The following is a 21,736-nucleotide window of genomic DNA, read 5'->3' as shown; positions in this document are numbered from 1 at the left end:
GTTTCACCATGTTGGCCAGGCTGGTCTCGAACTCCCGACCTCAGGTGATCTGCCCGCTTCAGCCTCTCAAAATGCTGGTATTACAGGCGTGAGCCACCGCGCCCAGCCACATAAAGGGTTTCAAACAGGGTCTGGCACGTAGTAGGGGCTCGAGGATACAAAGTCACTAGCCCAGGAGGCTCCAGGTCCTTCTTCCCTTATCTTGCTTCCCTCCCATCAGAGCATAGCCCCAGGATTCCACCTTCTCAGCCAGCTGTGCTTGAGAATATGCTACCCAGCTCCAGCCCGGGAGGAGGGAGGCGCCAAAATCTTAAGCCAGCCGGGTGCAGTGGCTCATGCCTGTAATCCCAGCATTTTGGGAGGCCGAGGTGGGCGGATCACTTGAGGTCAGAAGCTCAAGACCAGACTGGCCAACATGGTGAAACTCCATCTCTACTAAAAATACAAAAATTAGCTGGGTGTGTTGGCGGGCACCTGTAATCCCAGCTACTTGGGAGGCTGAGGCATGAGAATCACTTGAACCCAGGAGGCAGAGGTTGCAGTGAGCTGGAGAGCGCCACTGCACTCCAGCATGGGCGACAAGAGACTCCATCTTAAAACAAAACAAAACAAAACCTTAGGCTTGCCTTCTCTTTTATCTGTAAAATGGGGGTAATAATTACTAAGACCTGGGTGGGGTTAAGCCGTTTTGCTCCATAGTTATTTGGTGTACTGTACATTAATGCTTTAAACTAAAAAATAAGGCTGGGTGCAGTGGCTCACACCTGTAATCCCAACACTTTGGGAGGCCAAGGTGGGAGGATCACTTGAGCCCAGTTCGAGACCAGCCTGGGCAACATGGTGAGATTCCATCTCTACAAAAAATAAATTTATTTATTTTTTAAAATATTAAAAAATAAAATAACAGCTCCTACCCCAAAGGGCTATTGTGAGGATTAAATGTGATAATTCAAGCCTTCAGCGCAGTGCCTGGCAAACACGAAGTGTTCAATGAATAGCAGCTGCTTTGCCATTCTTGCTAACATTCCCTGAGTTTACAGTGGGGGTGGGGGATGATGACATCGAGGTCCAGGGAGGTCAGAACTGAGCAGGCACTGGAACCCAGACTTCCCGGCTCCAAAACCAGGGCTTGTGACTGCACAGACCTCACCTTTGGAAAGGGTTTCCTTGCCACCTCATTTTCATCTTCCATCACCTTTGGAAGGCTGTCAGGACAAGGGCTGCTTCCCAGCTGGGAGACTGAGGACCAGAAGGGACAGGACACTCGTCCATGCATACATTCCTCTACCCCACTTCCAGGTGCAAAAGTCCCGAGTTTGCCAAATCAGAGACGGGGGAAGAGGGCAGGCGCCCATGATGAATGGATGGGGTGGGAGTCGGGGAAGGGAGCCTGAGGCAGCAGAAAACCAGTCTGAGATCCTTCCTCTGTCCCAGCCCGCCTCAACACCAGTCTGTGCCAACAGTAGGCCGCTGCCTCAGGGGTTAACTGCTTGGAATTACGACTGAGGCTAATGCCTGCAATGCTACCATCAGTAATGCCTACCCTCCATGGCACATTTCACACAGCACCTCCCACTTGGTTGGTTTTTGTTTTGAGACAGGGTATGTCTCTGTTATCCAGGCTGGAGTGCAGTGGCACAATCGTGGCTCACTGCAGCCTTGACCTCCCAGGCTCAAGCAATCCTCCCACCTCAGCCTCCCCAGAAGCTGGGACCACAGGCATGTACCACCATACCTACCTACTTTTTTTTTTTGAGATGATGTCTCGCTCTGTCACCCAGGCTGGAGTGCAGTGATGCGATCTCGGCTCACTGCAAGCTCTGCCTCCTGGGTTCACGCCATTCTCCTGCCTCAGCCTCCTGAGTAGCTGGGACTACAGGCGCCCGCCACCACACCCGGCTAATTTTTTGTATTTTTTTTTTTAGTAGAGACGGGGTTTCACTGTGGTCTTGATCTCTTGACCTCATGATCCGCCCACCTCGGCCTCCAAACATGCTGGGATTGCAGGCGTGAGCCACTGCGCCCAGCCACCATGCCTACTTTTAAAATGTATTTTTTGTAGAGATGGGGTCTCAGTATACTGCCCAGGCTCGTCTCCAATGCCTGGGCTCACATGATCCACCCACCTTGGCCTCCCAAAGTGTTGTGATTATAGGCATGAACCACTGCGCCTGGCCCCTTCTATCTGTTTTAATCCAAATAGTAACTATAGAGATGAAATATTATTGTGTCCATTCCCAGATGTACAAACTCAGTCCCGGGAGAAAGGAGGTTTCTCCAATGCCAATCATAGGCTAAGCACTTTCACATTTCTCTCTCATTTGAGGTAGGTGTTATTATCATTTCACAGATGAACAAACGGAGGATCAGAAAGAATGAGATTTAACTGAGGCCACACTCTACAGGAAGTGAATGTGGATAAAATTCCAACCATTTGCTTTTAAATCCATTTGAGTTCATTCACCCCTTTGGGGGCTACCATGCCCTCTCCCTGGGAGCCCCCTTCTCAACGCCATGTCCCTTGGAACGCAGCAGGACGGTGGCACAGTGGTGACAGGCTTGGAGTCTGACTCTTGGCTTTGCCATTTAGTAACTGTGTGGCCCCAGACGGATCACTTGACCTCTCCGAGCTTCAGTTTCCTCGCCTATGAAAGGAGCTCATCACAGTCTCCACTGCTGGGTTGCTTGTCATTGTGGTATCAGAGTCTCACAATGTGGCCGCAAAGCACTGCGTGGGGGATGATGTCACTCGGACAAAAGCTCTAGGGCAAGGGGACTCCCTGCTGTTAACTGCTGAGCCCAGATGCCTGCAACAGGGCCTGGCATATAGCAGCTGCTCAAGATGTGTTTGCTCGATGAATGAATGAATGAACACAGAGGGAAGGAGTAAAAGACGGGCTTAGTCATTCTCTCCAGAGCAGACAGGTCCCCAAAGTGAACCTCTGCCCAACTAACTAATTCGCTTCCTCCCTTCCATCTTTTAACAGACAGCTTACTGAGCACCTACTATATGTGGGGCTTTCTGGCCTATGAGACCAATACCTCTCATGAGGACAACTATCGTGAGCCCATTTTATAGATGAGGAAACTGAGGCTCAACAAGACCAGGACACTCACCTATGCAAACTTGGTCTCAGAGCCAGAGCCTGTATCTCAGCAGGTGCTTCCTTCTGATGCCCTGCCTGGCTGGCTCGTCCAGTCACTTATTCCTTCCTTCATTCATCCCTTCACTCTATCTACAAGTATTCCTGAGCCCCTCCTGTGTGCCAAGGGGGGACAGGAGTGAGCTAGACCCATGGGTCAGTCAGCCCCATGCCCCCTGTCCCACCCTCACCTGCTGAGGTCTCAGCCCAAAGCCCACGGAGCCCACCCTCCATAAACACACACGTACACACAATACACACACACATACACACATTACACACATATACACATACACTACACACACATACACATACACACAATACACATACACATACATACATACAATACACATACATACATTACACACATATACACATACATACACACATACAATACACACACATACATATGCACATTACACACATATACACATACACACAATACACATATACACATACATACAATACACACATACATATATACACAAACACAGACATGCACACATGCACACACATGCACACACAGACATTCACATATACACATACACACGTATATACATACACATATGCACACACATGCACATAGACATACATGCACACATATACATGTACACACATACACATACTGTACACATACATATACACATATACACACATAGACATACATACACACATACACATGCACATCAATACACACACACACACACAACAGAGGCAACGGTCCCAGAAGCTGGCCAGCCCACTCGGTCAAGCGAGTGGAACCCAGGCTACTCCACCCTTGGGGGAAAACGGGCGCCCGGTGAGACTGAGGAGCTCTTTGTGCAAGGGGCAGGGTGGGTGGACAGGAGCGGCAGCTGTTACTCACTAACCAAAGAAATAGAAGGATATTCCTGTTTGGTCCATGGCCCGCCTGTCTGTCCCCTGAGCCCCCGCCTCCTTCTGTGGCCTTCCCAACACCCTGACCTCATCTGGAGACCTGCAAGGGCTTCCTGTGCACCTGGCGTGGTCTCACGTGATCCTCCCTCGCCGATGAGGACACATGCTCACAGAGGTGATGTGACCTTCTTGGAGTCACACCGCCAGCAGTGGCCAGGGCTCGGGGCAAAAAGAGGAAACCAGTGGTCAGGAGGGGCGAAGGGTGGGAAGGAAGTCAGAGTCACATTGAAAGTGAGGTCTTGTCTCTTCCTCATTCCTGTCCAGCCACTGGGGTGCCAGCTCATAGGATCCAATGGCACCCAAGGCAGAAGGAACCCAGGCCAGGACAAGAGCGGCAGCCAGAATAACCCAAATCCTTCCTCAAGTTGGCAGAGCTCTGACCTCAGCAAAGCCCAGGAACAGAGAGGTTAAGCCACTTCCCGAGGTCACAGAGCAGCAACTGGCAGAGCTGGGAGGTTAGCTGAGGTGGCTCAGATGCCAAGATGGGTGAGCCTACCATAGCTTTCCAGGCAAGAAGCTAAGCTGACCACTGGGCTTTTCATGGACCCAAGGACACCAGTGTCACTCAGATCTGGCTTCCAGCTCCAGTTCTGTCATGAGCCAGCTGGGCATCCCTAAGTAAACTGCTTCCTCTCTGAGTCTCGGTTTCCTCAGCTGTAGAATGGGGCTTGGCATTCCTGCCCTTGCCCACCCCCCACAGTGGGGAAGCTGTGACACCATCAAAATGCAATCAGCCCTCAGGCCTGTAATCTGAGCACTTTGGGAGGCCAAGGCAGGAGGATCACTTGAGCTCTGGAATTTGAGACCAGCCTGGGCAACATAGGGAGACCCCTGTCTCTGAAAAAAAAATTTAATTAGCTGGGTGTGTCCCAACTACTTGGGAGACTGAGGTAGGAGGATCACTTGAGCCCAGGAGTTCGAGGCTGCTGTGAGCTATGATCACACCACTGCATTCTAGCCTGGGCAACAGACTGAGACCCTGTCTCTAAAAATAATAAATGAAAATAAAAAGTGAACATCAGGCAATAGATGCTAGTTTTAAACTAAATACTAGAGGTTGTGCTGAAGACTGTCCACAACCTCCCAGCAAGGCAGGCATTACCTTATCCCCTTTGTCCAGATGAGGAAACTGAGGCCAAAGGAATAATGGAACTTATTGGAAGCTGGGATTTGAACCTGGGCAGCTGGGCTCCAGCCCTAGTTTTTAAGCATTAAATCAAGAAAGTAAAAAAAGTTGACAGCTCCTGGCACTGAGTCCATGCTCATAAATACTTCATTGCTGAAAACATATCATTATTTGCCCAAATGCAAGTCTAGCTTTGCCCCCAATACCTTCCACCCACCCACCTGGCATGGAGGGGCTCTCTGAGGATGTCCGGGGGACGAGCTGGAAGAAAACATGCCCTGGAATGGGCCTGGGGACAAGGGGAGCCGACACAGTCTGAGGCAGAAGAGCTGTGCTTCAGAGCCCCATCCAGCTGCCTTGGATCATCCCTGCAAAGAGGGACGAGAGTCCCTTTGACAGAGGAGGAAATGGAAGCCCAGAGAGGCCAGGTGGCTTCCCCAAGCTCCTCCAGGGGGAACAGCAGGCCTGTCTCAAACATGCGGATGCAGTTTAAGCCCAGGCCTGTCTGTGCAATTCAGGTTCTTCGTTTTGAGAAAGGATCTCTCGCTCTGGAGTGCAGTGGTGCAATCGCAGTTCACTGCAACCTCTGACTCCTGGGCTTAAGCGATCCTCCCACCTCAGCCTTTCAAGTAGCTGGCACTACAGGTGCATGCTACCCCGTTCGGCTAATTTTTGTATTTTTTCTAGAGATGGGATTTCAACATGTTGCCCGGCTGGTCCCGAACTCCCGGGCTTGACCAGTCCACCCACCTCGGTCTCCCAAAGTGTTGGGATTATGGGTGTATGCCACTGCACCCGGCCAATTCAGGTTCCTATCTCTGGTAGCTCCCCCATGACCCCAGGCACCCCAGGGAGGGTCCAGACAAATGGGGATGGGCCACCTTACAGGTGAAGGAATGGATTTGCAATCGGACAAAGGGGATTCAGGTCCCAGCTCTGCCCCTTCTCAGCTGAGAGAACCTAGGCAAGCGACTTCACCCTCCAGACCTCATTCCGCCCTCTGAAAAATGGGGACGAAAATAGTTTTGTATCCAAATATGCTGAGAGTGCTTGACTCAATGCTTGGCACACAGTAAGTGCTCAATAAAGGCTTGCTACCATCATAATAATTGTTAATGCAATGCAGGGTTGGCTAAAGCCAGACAGAACCTTATACCCAGAGTTCAGAACAGCAGCCACAGGGCCTAAGACCACGAGTTATCTCAAGAGATATGAATTAATCTTTAACAGGTGAATTCTGCTCCAAATTGGTGATGCAGAGCATTCCAGAGGGCCCACTGGCATAAAATAAAAGTTTCCTCGACTCCCCGGACTCTACCTGTGACAAGAGGAGCTGTTACCTGGGTCCCTATAATTTAGAGAACGGACTAGAGTGTCTTTCCCAAAGTCAAATGGGGGAAACTGAGGCAGACAGCAGGGTCAAGGGCCTGCATGGGGTAGAGATACCCACTTCATGTGGACCCCATCCCCCTAGGAACACAGGAAGGAACTCAGAGGACTTTGACCAACTCAGAAGTATTTGTTCAGACAAACATGCCATAGATACTGACTGAGCACCTACTATGTGCCAGGCACATGAGGCTCAGTCTTGTGTGTTTCCTTCCCTCCTACATCTCCTTCCAGCTGCCCCTCTCCACTCGGAGCTTGGATGACTTCCCCAGCCTTGGGGCCGGCCTCTCTGAGCTCCTCCAGTCTTTCCCACTCTGCAGCCAAAGGGACCTTTCTAGAACACACAAACAACCATGTCACTCCCAGGCGGGACTTCTGGGCCTCTGGGTCTGACTTAGCCCCTGCCTGTCTGATCCCTCACCCTTTCCAGTCACGTCACAAACTCCAGACAAACAGAAGGATTTCTCTGCTCTATAAACCCCAGGTGTAGCCACCTGGTAAGAGGTAAAAGTCATGTCTCTGCTAGTGCCATTCTCTTTGCCTGAATACCCTTTCCTCTACTTTTGCGTTTATTCTTCAAGGTGCGGTTCACACACTACCTTGACCAAGCCCTCATGGGTCCTTCCTGGGCCAGTCCTCCTACCCTACAGCATTCTCCCCTGACCCCATCCATTCCACAGCATACATTTACTAAGCGTTGGCCATCCATGCACACCTTGCTAGATGCCCACAAGTCAGGTGTGGGAGCTCCTCCCTGGGGCCACAAGGGAAAATCCTTCTTCCCTTCACACCCCTCAGGCTAGAGTGAGGCTGGGATTCGAAGCATCTCAGTGCTCCAGTGCCCAGTCCAGAGCTGGCATGGGTGCGCTTGCAGAGAGCATTTGCTGGAGGAGGGAGTACGTGGCAGAGGCCCGGCTGGCACCAGATGAGGCAGGAGGAACCTCCACAGCCCCTTCCCCAGATATAAAGTGTCTGGGTTTCACCTGGGGAATCCCAGCCATCCTCACAGGAGCTTAGGTGAAACATCCCTCCTGGGGGCATCACACACCCTTTTTGTTCAGACAACCATTCCCTGGTTACCTCCATTTCAAAACAGCCCCACCTCGGTCTTACAAAGTGAACCGCCCTGAACTATGACTGCCATTTGCCATTTGTGTCTGGGACCCCTTCCCCCTGCAATTCACCAATCAAGGTGGGTGTCCAGGCTTTCTGGTTCCTGTCATTCTTCAAACAGAATGAACTAGAGAAATGTGGAAATGGCCAATTGACTTTTTCACCCTCTTTGTTAAGAAAATGTTTGGGGCAACAACAACTGATAAAACAATGATGGCAGCCAACAGTGACTGTGCCAGGTTCCTGGAAGGTCATCGGTCCTCATGACAGCCCTGGGGGCTTGCCCTCAGGCACCCCAGTATTACAGAGGAGAGAACACAGAGGCTCAGACAGCTAGGGGACTAGGCCAAGGGCACACAGCAGGGGACTGCAGAGCACACCCCGGGCCCCACACAGACCCACTCAGCCTCGCAAATGACCCAGGCCTGACCTTTCTACCCTTGCTGCCCCAAAAGCCCACCTCGTCACCCTCCTCAGGAGCCAGCCCCGAGTTACCCTCTGCCCTTGCTCTGGAGCCAAAGTGGCAAAGCTTAAATCCTCAAGCAGTTCTTAGCATCCCAGAACAAAGCTCCCACAGGGTATCTGCCTAGCATTTCAGGGGTTCACGGCCCCCCTGCCCCCAGCAGAGGCCCTTGTTTTAGAAGCTGAGACAGAAAAGCCACAGGACCCACCTCTGCCCTGCCACTTCCCAAACACTCCGTGAGCACCAGGCCCTGTGTGCACAGCTGGCCCTAGGACAGGACACCTGGTGTGGTGGGAAGGGCTTTGGGGCTGGACAGCCCCTGGGTTTAAATCCCAATTGTCTAGATCCCCGACCTAAGCCTCAGTTTCCCCATCTGCAAAACAGAGAGGACAGACAGAGGGAACAGCTGGGGCCGGCTGGAGCAGTGGGTGGCTCGATGAATGTGACTGTGGCTGGTGTTTCCAGGCTAGTGGGGAGTGTGGGAGCCTCTCTCTCCCCGCCCCACCCCCACCCCCGCCACCCGCCCCCGGGACGTCCTGAGAGTCCAGGGCAGAACTAGAGGTTAAAGATTTCCATGCCTCTTGGAGGAAACAGCCGTCTCTCTCTGGGACTCAGTAACCAAGAAGAAGCCTTTGGAAGCTCCAGACTCCAAATTCCATCCGACATGCTCAGAGGCGAAGGGCAAACCTTAGGTCCTCCGAAATCCCTCTTCCAAGTCTCCTAAGGTGGGCTGCAGGGCTCCGGGCCTTTGGTTCCCTGGCTTGGGGTCTCAGGGAGCCGGACCGCCCTCCCCCCAGATCTGCTACCCCAGGCCCCACGTTGGTGCCCATTTCACAGGTGATAAAACCGAGGCCCAAAGAGCCGTTGTCCTGCCCAAGGGCACTCAGCGGAGAGGCTGTCGCCTACCGAACCTAGCGCCTCCCGCCTCCCGCGCCCCCGGCCCGCACTTTGGAGCCTCGGGACCCCCCGGAGACGGACGGGCCACGGAGATGTCCCCAGGGGCGCAAGGGGACCTCGGCTGGGCCGCCCCTCCCGGGCCTGGGCCCCACTCACCTCCGGGACGGCTGGGCGCCGGCGGCCGGGAGCTCCGCGTTTCCTGAATCCCGGCCGGCCCGCCCGGCGCCCGTCGGCCCGCGGGTCCCTCCTCCGCCGGCTCAGATTCCAGCCGCGCGCCGCCTCCGGCCTGCTCCCCGCCCACCCGCCGGCCCGCGGACCTCGCCGAGCGCAGGCCCTGGAAGGGGCGGCCCCTGCTCGCACCCCGTCCGCCCGGCGAGGGCCCCCCCTGCGGGGGAGGTGCGGGGCCAGGGCCTCAGTTTCCTCGCCTGGAAAATGGGTGTCGCGATCCCTGGATAGAGCGGCCGACGGTCGTTGGAGAGGGCTCTGGGTGGAATCGGCTCAGATTCGATCTTGCTCTGTGATTTCGGCCGCCCTGGGTCTGTGCCCTAGTCTGTTCATGGACGTCCCGTCCTATTCCTACACCTGTTTGCTCATTTATTCATTCATTCAGCAGGCAATTCCCTCCAAGGAGTTGCCGGAGGTCCCTACCCTGGGGTGTGGCCCATAGAGATGCTTCAGGGGTAAATAAATGTGAGCTGCTCTCCTTGGTCTTCACCCAGTGCTTACAGCGAAGCCTGCCTCGGAGTAGGCAATCAATATGTTTTGTTGCTGTTATTTTTGAGACAGGGTATCACTCTGTTGCCCAGGCTGGAGTGCGGTGGTGTGATCATGAATCACTTCAGCCTCAACCACCAGAGTTCAAGCAATCCTCCCGTATCAGCCTCCCTAGTAACTGGGACCACAGGCGCCCACTACCACGCTTGGCTAATTTTATTTAAATTTTTTGCAGAGATAGGGTCTCACTATGTTGCCTAGGCTGGTCTCAAACTCCAGGGCTCAAGCGATATACCTGCCTTGGCCTCCCAAAGTGCTGGATTGCAGGTGTGAGTTACCGTGCCTGGCTCAATGTGTTTTTGTTTTTGACACATGTTCTATTATTTTTGACACATGTTCGCCCTTTGTCACCCAGGTTGGAATGCAGTGGTACGATCACGGCTCACTACAGCCTCAAACTCCTGGCCTCAAGTGATCCTCCCACCTCAGCCTCCTGAGCAGCTGGGAGTACAGGCATGCGCCACCACACCCCACTAATTTTTATTTTTTTGTAGAAGCGGGTGGGGGAGGGGAGGGGTCTCACTATGTTGTGCAGGCTGGTCTCAAACTCCTGGCCTCAAGTGATCCTCCCACTTCAATCTCGCAAAGCACTGAGCCTACAGGCATGAACCACCACACCCATCCATGTATTTTTTATCAGATAACAAAGATGGGCCCCAACACATCGCCATACCCTCTACCCAGCACTGAGTCCACTTGAATACCTCCACAGGATGGGCAGCTCACTTCCTCCAGGGTGGTTGGAAAGCCTAGCGGGCCCACAGCTTGGCTCTGTGACTCCCTAACCCAGCAGCCCTACGCAAGTCCCTTCACCTTTGTGCCTCAGTGCCTCTACATCCCCCTGCAGAGTGGGGCATACAAAAGTCCTCGCCTCACAGTCATGGTGAAGATGCTGGGAGCATCCCGGTTGCACAGAGCTTTTGTTTTTTTTTTTTTTTTGAGACAGAGTCTCACTCTGTCGCCCAGGCTGGAGTGCAGTGGCGCAATCTTGGCTTACTGCAACCTCTGCCTCCTGAGTTCAAGCGATTATCCTGCCTCAGCCTCCTGGGGGCTGGGATTACAGGCATGCACCACCATGCCAGGCTAATTTTTTGTATTTTTAGTAGAGACAGGGTTTCACCATGTTGGCCAGCCTGGCCTCGAACTCCTGACCTCAGGTGATCCTCCCACTTTGGCCTCCCAAAGTGCTGGGATTACAGGTGTGAGCCACTGCCCCTGGGTCAGAGCCATGCCATTTTCATCATTAGTGTTTTCATTAAATTGAGCCGACTCAGGGACTGTGGGTAGATCCTTCCTCCTCAGCTTGAAAGTAGCAGTATCTCCCCTGAGGTCCAACAGCTGGAAAGTGCAATTTTAGAATTGCTGGAGAGGGGGAGAGAGAGAGAGAGAGAGAAAGTGTGTGTGTGTGTGTGTGTACCCCTGAATACGATTGATGTGTTCACCTCCAGTGTGAAACATTTACAAACCCTAATAATTAACTCACTGAGCACAGAGCGTAGGGGGTGAGAGGGAGAAGTGTTGCCAAGTAAACTTTTCTTGCAACAGGCTGTGAGGTAGGGTTTGCTGTACCCACTTTGCAAATGGGAAACTGCAGCTTGGAGAGGAGTGTGGTCTCTCCAAAAGCTGCTCCTTCCATGGTGGGGGTTGGGGTGGTAAAGAGAACCCTCTGAGGGTCCAGAGTAAACAGGCAGATGTCTGGCAGTGGAGAGGAAGGTAAACGTAAGGCCCCTTACACCTCCCTGACAGACAGCTATCTGCTGCGGACCCTCAGGGCTGGGATTGGGGTTGGGCCAGGTTGAGGGTGGAGGAGTGAGTCTGGGGCCCATTTCTGCAGAAAGGCCTGTCTTGATTTCAAAGAAAATGGCAAGGGTGATTCCAGCCACAAGGAGGCTGATGTTGGGAACTAGAACTGGAGGAGATGGGGCCGTGGATGGTGACCTGCTCTTCTCTAAGCTCAGAGGGAAGAGGCCTGAGTCCTCAGCATCAGCGTCGCTAACCCAACTCTTTCCTGATCCCCATTTCATAGATGGAACAACTGAGGGCCCCATGCAGGGAAGTGACTCATCTTGGGCTAAGCAGCTGGAGCTTGGCCTCTGCACCAGACACCAGGGTTCAAATCCTGCCCTGCCGCTGATGGGAGAAGGAGCTGTGGTGGGAGCTGTGGGCTCCCTCTCTCTCTGTGCCTCAGTTTCCTCACCTAAAAAATGGGTACCAGTGCCCATGAAGCAAGGGAACATGTTCATGACCACAGGTCTAGCACCTGGCACTTAGTAGGTGCTTTAAAAATACTGGTTGATGGGTCAGACGAAGTGGCTCATGCCTGTTATTCCAGCACTTTGGGAGGCTGAGGTGGGCAGATCGCCTGAGGTCAGGAGTTCGAGACCAGCCTGGCCAATATGGTGAAACCCCGTCTCCACTAAAAATACAAAAATTAGCTGGGCGTGGTTGGGGGGCACCTGTAATCCCAGCTACTTGGGAGGCTGAGACAGGAGAATTGCTTGAACTTGGAAGAGGGAGGTTGCAGTGAGCCGAGATCACGCCACTGCACTCCAGCCTGGGCAACAGAGAGAGACTCCATCTCAAAAAAAAAAAAAAAAATCCTGGTTGATAGAGCTGGAGGAGAGGAGAATGGGAGATTGCTGTTTTTGGGGCATAGGGTTTCAGTTTTGCAAGATGCAAAGAGTTCTGGAGATGAATGATGGTGACGATGGTCACACAACAATATGAATGTACTTTTTAAGTTTAATTTTTATTTTTTTTCTTTTTAGAAAGAGACAGGGTATTGCTCTGTAGCCCAGGCTATAGTGCAGTTGCCTGATCATAGCTCACTGCAGCCTCAAATTCCTAGGTTCAAGCGATCCTCCTGCCTTAGCCTCCTGAATAGCTGGGACTATAGGTGCGTATCACCAAGCCTGGTGTTTTAAATTTTATTTTATGTAGAGGTGGGGTCTTGCTATGCTGCCCAAGCTGGTCTCAAACTCCTGTGCTCAAGTGATCCTTATAACCTGGCCTCTCAAAATGCTGGGATTACAGGCGTGAGCCACTGTGCCGGGCCAGAAAGAACTTTTCCTCTTAGGGAAGGAAAAACTTTCAAGGCCCTTAGCATTGGCTGTGAGTCACGTGGCAGCCACAGGTGGGGCGCGGCCTTGCTCTCTACGCAGCTCCTGGGCTGCCCCAGGTGGACTCAGCTACCTCCCCTAAGAAAGGTTCCTGGATCCCAGCACTTTGGGAGGCCGAGACGGGCAGATCACGAGGTCAGGAGATCGAGACCATCCTGGCTAACCCGGTGAAGCCCCGTCTCTACTAAAAAATACAAAAAACTGGCCGGGTGAGGTGGTGGGCGCCTGTGGTCCCAGCTACTCAGGAGGCCGAGGCAGGAGAATGGCGTAAACCCGGGAGGTGGAGCTTGCAGTGAGCTGAGATCCGGCCACTGTACTCCAGCCTGGGCGATAGAGCGAGACTCCGTCTCAAAAAAAAAAAGTAAGGTTCCTGGGCAGCAGCCAAGGGTCTGCATTTACCAAGTGCTTACTGTATGCCAGGTCCAGTGCCAGACACTGGGGAGAGACTGGTGAGCCAGACAGGTCAGGATCTCAGGGACTTTATACCCAGGGTACCCAGTTATAAAAACAAGACACATGCACCTCACTTTACAGTTGGCATAGTCCTGATCCTGCCACCAACTCAGTTCATCTTTTGACAGCATGGAAAGGAGGAATTCTTCCGCCATTTTATAGATAATGACACAAAGAGGCCACTTGTCTGAGATCCCACAGCTGGTAAGACTTGAACCCAAGCCCAGCAGACTCTACAGTGTAGCATGACCAGCAGGAATATTTTCTTGGCCAGGCGCGGTGGCACACACCTGTAATCATAGCATTTGGGGAGGCTGCAGCAGGAGAATGACTTGAGCCCCAGAGGTCAAGCTTGCAGTGAGCTGTGTTCGGGCAGCTGCACTCCAGCCTGGGCAACAAAGCGAGACCCTGTCTAGAAAAAAAAATATATATATATATAGATACGATCTCAAAAAGACAGACCATAAGTGTGGGTGAGGAAGTGGAGAAGCTGGAATCTTCGCGCACTGCTGGTGGGAATGTGTAATGGGGTGGCTGCTCTGGAAAACAATCTGGCAGTTCCTCCAAATATTAAATCTAGAGTTACTGCCGGGCACGGTGGTTCCTGCCTGTAATCCCAACACTTTGGGAGGTCAAGGCGGGTGGATCGCTTGAGTCCAGGAGTTCGAGACCAGCCTGGCCAATATGGTGAAACCCCTAACAAAAAGTACAAAAATTAGCTGGGCGTGATGGCAGGCACCTGTAATCCCAGCTACTCAGGTGGTTGAGACACAAGAATTGCTTGAGCCCAGGAGGCAGAGGCTGCAGTGAGCTGAGATTGTGCCACTGCACTCCAGCTTTGGCAACAGAGTGAGATCCTGTCCCAAAAAAATAAAAAAATTTTTTCTAGAGTTCCCATATGACCCAGTAATTTCACCCCAGGAACATAACCAAGAGAAATGAAAACTTACGTCCATAGAAAAACTTGAATGTTCATAGCAGCATTATTCATAATAGCCAAAAAAAAAGAAAATGACTCAAATTCTCAATGGATCAACAAACACAGTATATCCACACAATGGAATACTATTTGGCAATAAAATGAATGGTGTACTGAGTCATGCAACAACATGGATGAACCTTGGAAACAGCATGCTAAGTGGCCAGACACAAAAGGCCGCATATTCCGTAATTCCATTTATGTGAAATGGTCAGAAGAGGCAAATCTATATAAATAGAAAGGAGATCAGTGGTTGTCAGGGGCTGGGGGGAAGGGAGGATTTGGGGGGCCAAGGGTAATGGCTAAAGGGTATGGGCTTTTTCTTTTTCTGTCGCACAGGCTGGAGTGCAGAAGTGCAACGACAGCTCACTGCGCCCTCTAACTCCTGGGTTCAAACATTCTCTCACCTCAGCCTCCTGAGTAGCTGGGACTACAGGCGCGTACCACCACACCCAACCAAACAGGATGATGCAAATATTCTAAAATTGACTGGTGATGGTTGCTCATATGTATGACTATACTAAAAACCACTGAAGACCGGGCATGGTGGCTCATGCCTGTAATCGCAGCACTTTGGGAGGCCAAGGTGGGAGGATCACCAGGTCAGGAGTTCCAGACCAGCCTGGCTAACATGGTGAAACCCCGTATCTACTAAAAATACAAAAATTAGCCGGGCATGGTAATGCGTGCCTGTAATCCCAGCTACTCAGGAGGCTGAGGCAGGAGAATCACTTGAACCTGGGAGGCAGAGGTTGCAGTGAACCGAGATCACGCCATTGCACTCCAGCCTAGGCAACAGAGTGAGACTCAAAAAAATTTAAAAATTAAGTAAATAAATAAAATAAAAATCATCGAAGAGTATACTTTAAGTGGGTGAATTGTATGGTATATGACTATCTTAATAAAGCTGTTGTGAAATTTTCTTTTTAAAAAAAGAAGAAGACAGCCAGGTACAGTGGCTCATGTACTGTCATCCCAGCACTTTCGGAGGCTGAGGCAAGAGGAACGCTTGAGGCCAGGAGTTCAAGACCAGCGTGGGCAACATAGTGAGAACCCACTTTTACAAAAAGAAGGAGGAGAAGGAGAAGGAGAAGGAGAAGACATGATCTCTAGGATCAAAAGGATTGGGTGTGGCTCTATCATACTTCTAAGCTGTGAGCTCGGGCAGGTGACTTTGCCTCTCTGAGCCTTGCTTCTCTCATCTGTAAAATGAGAGCAGTAACCTCCCCTGCCTCTTCAGGTTGTAGAGATTAAACACAATAGGGCTTGTGAGGGCTGGGCAGTACAGGAACATAGTAACTGTTCAATAAATAGTCCCACAATGTGGCCCCGGCTCCTCCAAGAAGCACGTGCCCTCCCACCCACATGCTTCCAGCTTTAGCCAGTGCCGTATGTTCCTTCATGTCTTCCTTCCCAGCAACCCTGTGAAGTGGGCATCAGTTTCCCCATTTGATTGTGCCCATTTTACGAATGGGAACTACTGAGTCCAAAAGACAGCAAGCATAGCTCTCCTCCTCACTCCCCAGGCAGAAACTTCTTTCCTCTCCTTCCCCACACTCCCTGCTGTCCTCCCGTGCTCTCTCCCTTCCTTCATTCCATGTCCCCTCTTCAACCCCGCCCCCTCCCCTTTGCCCAGCTGGTGGTTGGTTTAGACCAAGAGTTAATGTCTGGGTCCCTGGGGGCCTGGAGTGGGTCTCTGAGGTATAGATATAGCCAAGGCCACCATGTGGGGTTGGAACCCTGCAAATCCCAGCCTCTCAGCCCCTCCTGCGCCAGCCTCTCAGCCCCTCTTCCCTCCTCCCCATCATCTTCATCTCATCCACCCCTCCTGTGGGCGGGTCTTCTCCCCTACCTTTTGCAGACCAACAAACTGAGGCTCCACACAGTGAAAGCCGTTTGCCCGAGGAGATAGATACCTGCTGATGGTGCCGTCAGGATTCAAATCCAGGATTGTCTGAATTCCAACTGCACCTTTCAGCCACTAAGCAACCACTTCCCACTGTCCTGTGTGCCTCAGTCCCCTCACCACCAAGGGGGTCTCTGTTCACACCCCCTAGGATGAGATCAGGGAGTAGGGGTGAGGTAGGAGACATGGAGAGACATTCTGGTCGGCCTTCTTTGCCCTTTCCCCAGTGAATGCCACAGATGGGCTCAAATCATGACAAAAAGAAGGAAAAACACAGGAAACCAGGGAGGAAAGGGCAGGGGAAGCACCAGGGCTAACCTGTATGCATTTATGCACTGCTTGCTGTGTGCCAGAGGCACTGTGTAGGACTCTACCTTCATGAGCTCTGTCCAGCTGCATGAGAGGAAGCACGCCCAGAGAGGTGAAGGAACTTCCCCAGGGCCACACAGCAGGGAGGAGTCTCCCAGGTTCCCCATGAAATCACATCTCCCCCCATCTACCAAGAAGCCACAGAGACTGGACAGAAAGAGGCTGCAGACAATCAGTGGCTCTGTCCACCCTGGTCCCGAGAATAGCCAGCTTTTGTCCCAGACACCGGGGGCCCCACCCTGCCAGGGACTTTCAATGAGGCTCTTCTGGAATTCTCTCTGGGCCAGAAACCTGAGGCCAGGTGGGGAGGAAGCTCATCTCAGATGACCGTTGCCATGGGCACAGCCACTCTCAGCCGCCCAGCCACTGGCTGTGATTCCATTCCTCTGGGCAGCCGGGCGTGGTGGCCTGTGGGTAGGGCCAGTCACAGCTGGCCACAGGCACTTCAAAGATAGTCTCCATCTGAAGGCCATGGCACAGGCAGGGATGGGAGTGTCCAGGCCTTGGTCCCAGGGAAAGCAGGCTGATTCAGGACTTCTCAGCTGGGGTCCCTGCGTGGGCAACTGGGAGTCCATGGAGGTCCTAGAACAGGGAGTGGAATTGTGAGGGGGTGAGGGAGGATCATGACTTTCAGAGGCCTGGGACACCCTCCCTACCCCATGCCCCCAACAAAGTAAAGCACACTTTGTGTGAGGAAGTCTCACTTTACCCAGCCAGGAAGGAGCAGAGGTTGGATTGGGGCAGGGGAGGAAACAGCCTCTCTTCTGAGTCCCCCAAAGGGACCCCTAGAAATAGATCCTGGCTAACAACTCGCAACCTGTAAACTGGCTCTGTCGCCCCCTACTCACAGGGGCTATGACTTCCCCTGTTCTTAGACCAAAAACCACACTCACGCTGGCCTCAGCACCTGTAGGTTTCATCCCCCACTGCCATCCTCTCGTATTCTCCAGGCTCTGGCCACCTTGGCCCCTCTCCGTCCTTGGTGCATGTTGCTTTCTCTCCTGCCCCGGGGCCTTTGCACTAGCTATGCCCCTTCAGATCCCAGCTCAAATGTCACCTCCCCAGAGAGCGCTGTTCACCCAGACTCCAATCTAAATCAGGGGTCTTATAGTCACTTCCATCACAGGACCCCTTTTGCTGTCCTCCACTGCTCATTTCCCTCTCTGGATTCACTGTGCACTGGACCTTGTTGTACCCCTGGGGAATAGAGACCTTATCTGTCGGCCGGGCAACTGTAATCCCAGCACCTTGGGAGGATAAGGCAGCTGGATCACCTGAGGTCAGGAGTTCGAGACCAGCCTGACCAACATGGTGAAACCCCATCTCTACTAAAAATACAAAAATTAGCCGGGCATGCTGGTGCGCACCTGTAATCCCAGCTACTCGGGGGGCTGAGATAGGAGAATCGCTTTAACCTGGGAGGCGGAAGTTGCAGTGAGCTGAGATCACGCCACTGCACTCCAGCCTGAGCAACAGAGCGAGACTCTGTCTGAAAATAAAAAGAGAGAGAGAGAGAGAGAGAGAGAGAGAGAGAGGGAGAGAAAGACCTTATCTGTCTTCTTGCCAGATTCCCTGAGCCGCGTTCAGAGCCTTGAACATAGTAAGTGCTCAGCAAACAGGGGCTGAATGAGTATCCTTTCCAGACAATCTTCTCTGGGTCAGATCAAGGACTGATTAAGGGTTCATTATCTTCACAGCTGCCCTTTATCCAGCACCCTCTGGCAGGAGGCGCTGTGCTAAGTGTATTTGCATTTGTGGCCCCATTCCTTGTCAGAAGCAGAGAGTAGATTTTACTGGACTTATAAATACAAGCCAGGAGCTGGATACAGTGGTAAAAGGTATCCATTGACCGGGCGCAGTGGCTCACGCCTATAATCCCAGCACTTTGGGAGGCCAAAGCAGGCGGATCACTTGAGGTCAGGAGGTGGAGACCAGCCTGACCAACACGGAGAAACCCTGTCTCTACTAAAAATACAAAATTAGCCAGGCGTGGTGGCGCACTCCTGTAATCCCAGCTACTCTGGAGGCTGAGGCAGGAGAATCGCTCGAACCTGGGAGGCAGAGGTTGCGGTGAGCTGAGATCGCACCATTGCACTCCAGCCTGGGCAACAAGGGAGAAACTCCATCTCAAAAAAAAAAAGGGTATCCATTGTAGATTGTCAGAGTTGGGCAGGAACTCTGAACTATCTAATCCCAATTTTGTTTTATTTTTATTTACTTATTTTTAAATTTATATATATGTGTGTGTGTGTGTATATATATATATTTTCAATAGCTTTTGGGGAACAAGTGGTTTTTGGTTACACGGATGAATTGTATAGCAGTGAAGTCTAAGATTTTAGTGTTCCTGTCACCAGAGTAGTGTACATTGTTTTTACTTATTTTTTTACTGACAGAAAATATTTTACATATTTGTGGGGTACAAAGTGAGTGTTACATGTACAGAATGTGTTATGATCAGGTCAGGGTATTTGGGGTATCCATCACTCGTATTTATCGTTTCTATGAGTACGTAACATTTCAAGTCTTCCCTGCTAGCTACTTTGAAATATACAAGCCCGGCACAGTGGCTCCCGCCTATACTCCCAGCACTTTGCGGGGCTGGGGTGGGCAGATCACTTGAGGTCAGGAGTTCGAGACCAGCCTGGCCAACCTGAGGAAACCTCCGTCTCTACAAAAAATACAAAAATTATGGCCGGGCGCAGTGGCTCACTGTAATCCCAGCACTTTGGGAGGCCGAGGTGATGGATCACTTGAGGTCAGGAGTTCGAGACAAGCCTGGCTAACATGGGGAAACTCCATCTCTACTGAAAATACAAAAATATTAGCTGGGCGTGGTGGCGCATGCCTGTAGTCCCAGCTACTCAGGAGGCTGAGGCAGAAGAATCACTGGAATTCAGGAGGCAGAGGTTATAGTGAGCCAAGATTGTGCCACTGCTCTCCAGCCTGGGAGACAGAGCGAGACTCTATCTCCAACAACTACAACAACAACAACAAAAATTAACTGGACATGGTGGTGCATCCTGTAATCCCAGCTACTTGGGAGGTTGAGGCAGGAGGATGGCTTGAGCTTGGGAGGTGAAGGTTGCAGTGAGCTAAGATGGGATCACTGCACTCCAACCTGGGCGACGGAGACAGACATGGTTTAAAAAAAAAAAAAGAAAAAGAGAGAAAGAAATATACAACACATTGTTGCTAACTATAGTAGTAACTACTCTGCTATGGAATATTGGGGCTTATTTCTCCTACCTAACTATATGTTTGTACCCATTAACCAACCTCTCTTTATCCCGCGCTCCCTCTATCACAACCTTCCCAGACTCTGGTATCTATCATTTGAGTCTCAAAAAAAACTTTCTTTTTTTTTAGACGGAGTCTAGCCCTGTCCCCCAGGATGGAGTGCAGTGGTGCGATCTCGGCTCACTGAAACCTCCACCTCTTGGGTTCAGGTGATTCTCCTGCCTCAGCCTCCCAAGTAGCTGAGATTGCAGGTGTGCACCACCACACCCAGCTAATTTTTATATTTTTAGTAAAGACAGGGTTTCACCATGTTAGCCAGGCTGGTCTCGAACTCCTGACCTCAAGTGATCCACCCACCTCGGCCTCCCAAAGTCCTGGGATTACACACATGAGCCACCACACCCGGCCTGTTATTCTATTCTCTAACTCCAAGATATCTTTTTTTTAAGCCCCCACAAATGAGTGAGAACATGCAATATTTGTCTTTCCGTGCCTGCCTTATTTCACTGAACATAATGACTTCCACTGCCAGCCATGTTGGCTGCAAATGACATGATTTCATTCTTTCATAAGGCCAAATAGTATTCCAGTGTGTGTATATACCACACTTTCTTTCTCCACTGTCTATCAGTGTGTATTTAGGTTGCTAATCCCGATTTTAAAGATGAAACTGAGACCCAGAGGACAGAAGAGGCTTGCCCAGAGTCACACAGCAGATCAGGGCAGAGTGAGAGTTGAGAATGCACAATGTTTTCTGGAGTGTTCCTTTTTGATGTGTTGAGAAAGGCCCTACTGTATCTTCAAGTACAAGGAGTAGTCCAGGAGTGGTAGCTCACGCCTGTAATCCCAATACTTTGGGAGGCTAAGGTGGGCGGATCATGTGAAGTCAGGAGTTCAAGACCAGCCTGGCCAACATGGTAAAACCCCGTCTCTACTAAAAAAAAAAGTACAAAAATTAGCTGGGCATGGTGGCATATGCCTGTAATCCTGGCTACTCTGGAGGCTGAGACAGGAGAATCACTTGAACCCAGGAGGCAGAGGGTGCAGTAAGCCAAGATCACGCCACTGCACTCCAGCCTGGGCAAGAGAGCAAGACTCTGTCCCCAAACAAACAAACAAACAAATAAACAAGAACAAGGAGTAGGTGAAAATGCTCCAGTTTAACTGCATTAAGAACCAGTTGTCCTTTCAGGAGCCTTTGGCAGGTTGTAGCATCATAATTAATAAAAATATTAACACAATCCAGTTATTGAATATCTTCTATGTGTTAGGTATTTTACACACCTTATTTAATGTAATCCTGCAAGGTAGAGATGTTTCTGTCCCATTTCACAGATGCAGAAACTGAAGCTCAGAGAGGGGAACTGACTTGTCCTGGGCACTGAATTACAAAGTTTCAGAACCTGGACGTGAACCCAAGAATCGTTAGGTGGTGGTGGTGCTGGTGGCAGTAGTAGCAGTGAAAATAACAGGACCTACCTAATGACCTTCACACTGAGGCAGGTGTGAACTCAGGGCCCCAAGGCATCTGCTGGAGGAGCTGCAAACTTTCCCAACAGTGTTCAATCATTTAGCCCCTAGGAAACAGCCCAAGCACGGTAGGAGGACAAGTTCTCCTGCCCCTCCTGCCCTCCCTCCGTCCCACCCACTTTGGGAGCGGGCGGGAGCCTGGTGGGGTGCGGGGAGGCCCAGGGCCTGGCGGGGCCTCCCAGCTCTGCCGCTGCGGCACAATGGGGACAGCGCCGCCTACCGGGCCCATGGGAGCAGGCGCAGGGCTATGGGGCCGGCGTGAACCCTGGAACCCATCCACCAACCAGCAAAACTGAAGG

The 21,736-nt window shown here is 51.6% G+C and overlaps 1 protein-coding gene across 1 annotated transcript in view; it reads right to left on the bottom strand.

Annotated features, from left to right (window-relative positions):
- The window catches only part of TRPV4 (transient receptor potential cation channel subfamily V member 4), a 50,618-nt gene extending 41,318 nt beyond the window's left edge, over positions 1 to 9,300 (bottom strand). Inside the window, exon 1 of the mRNA XM_030938954.1 lies at positions 9,224 to 9,300. The gene's annotated coding sequence lies outside the window, so the exon portion shown is untranslated. The remainder of the gene's footprint in view (positions 1 to 9,223) is intronic.
- Positions 9,301 to 21,736: the final 12,436 nt, after the last annotated feature.

This window comes from Rhinopithecus roxellana, chromosome 10, assembly GCF_007565055.1.
Source record: "Rhinopithecus roxellana isolate Shanxi Qingling chromosome 10, ASM756505v1, whole genome shotgun sequence".
In the NCBI taxonomy this organism is placed as follows: Eukaryota; Metazoa; Chordata; class Mammalia; order Primates; family Cercopithecidae; genus Rhinopithecus; species Rhinopithecus roxellana.
Note: the sequence above shows the minus strand (reverse complement) of the source record. Positions and strands in the feature narration are given on the sequence as shown.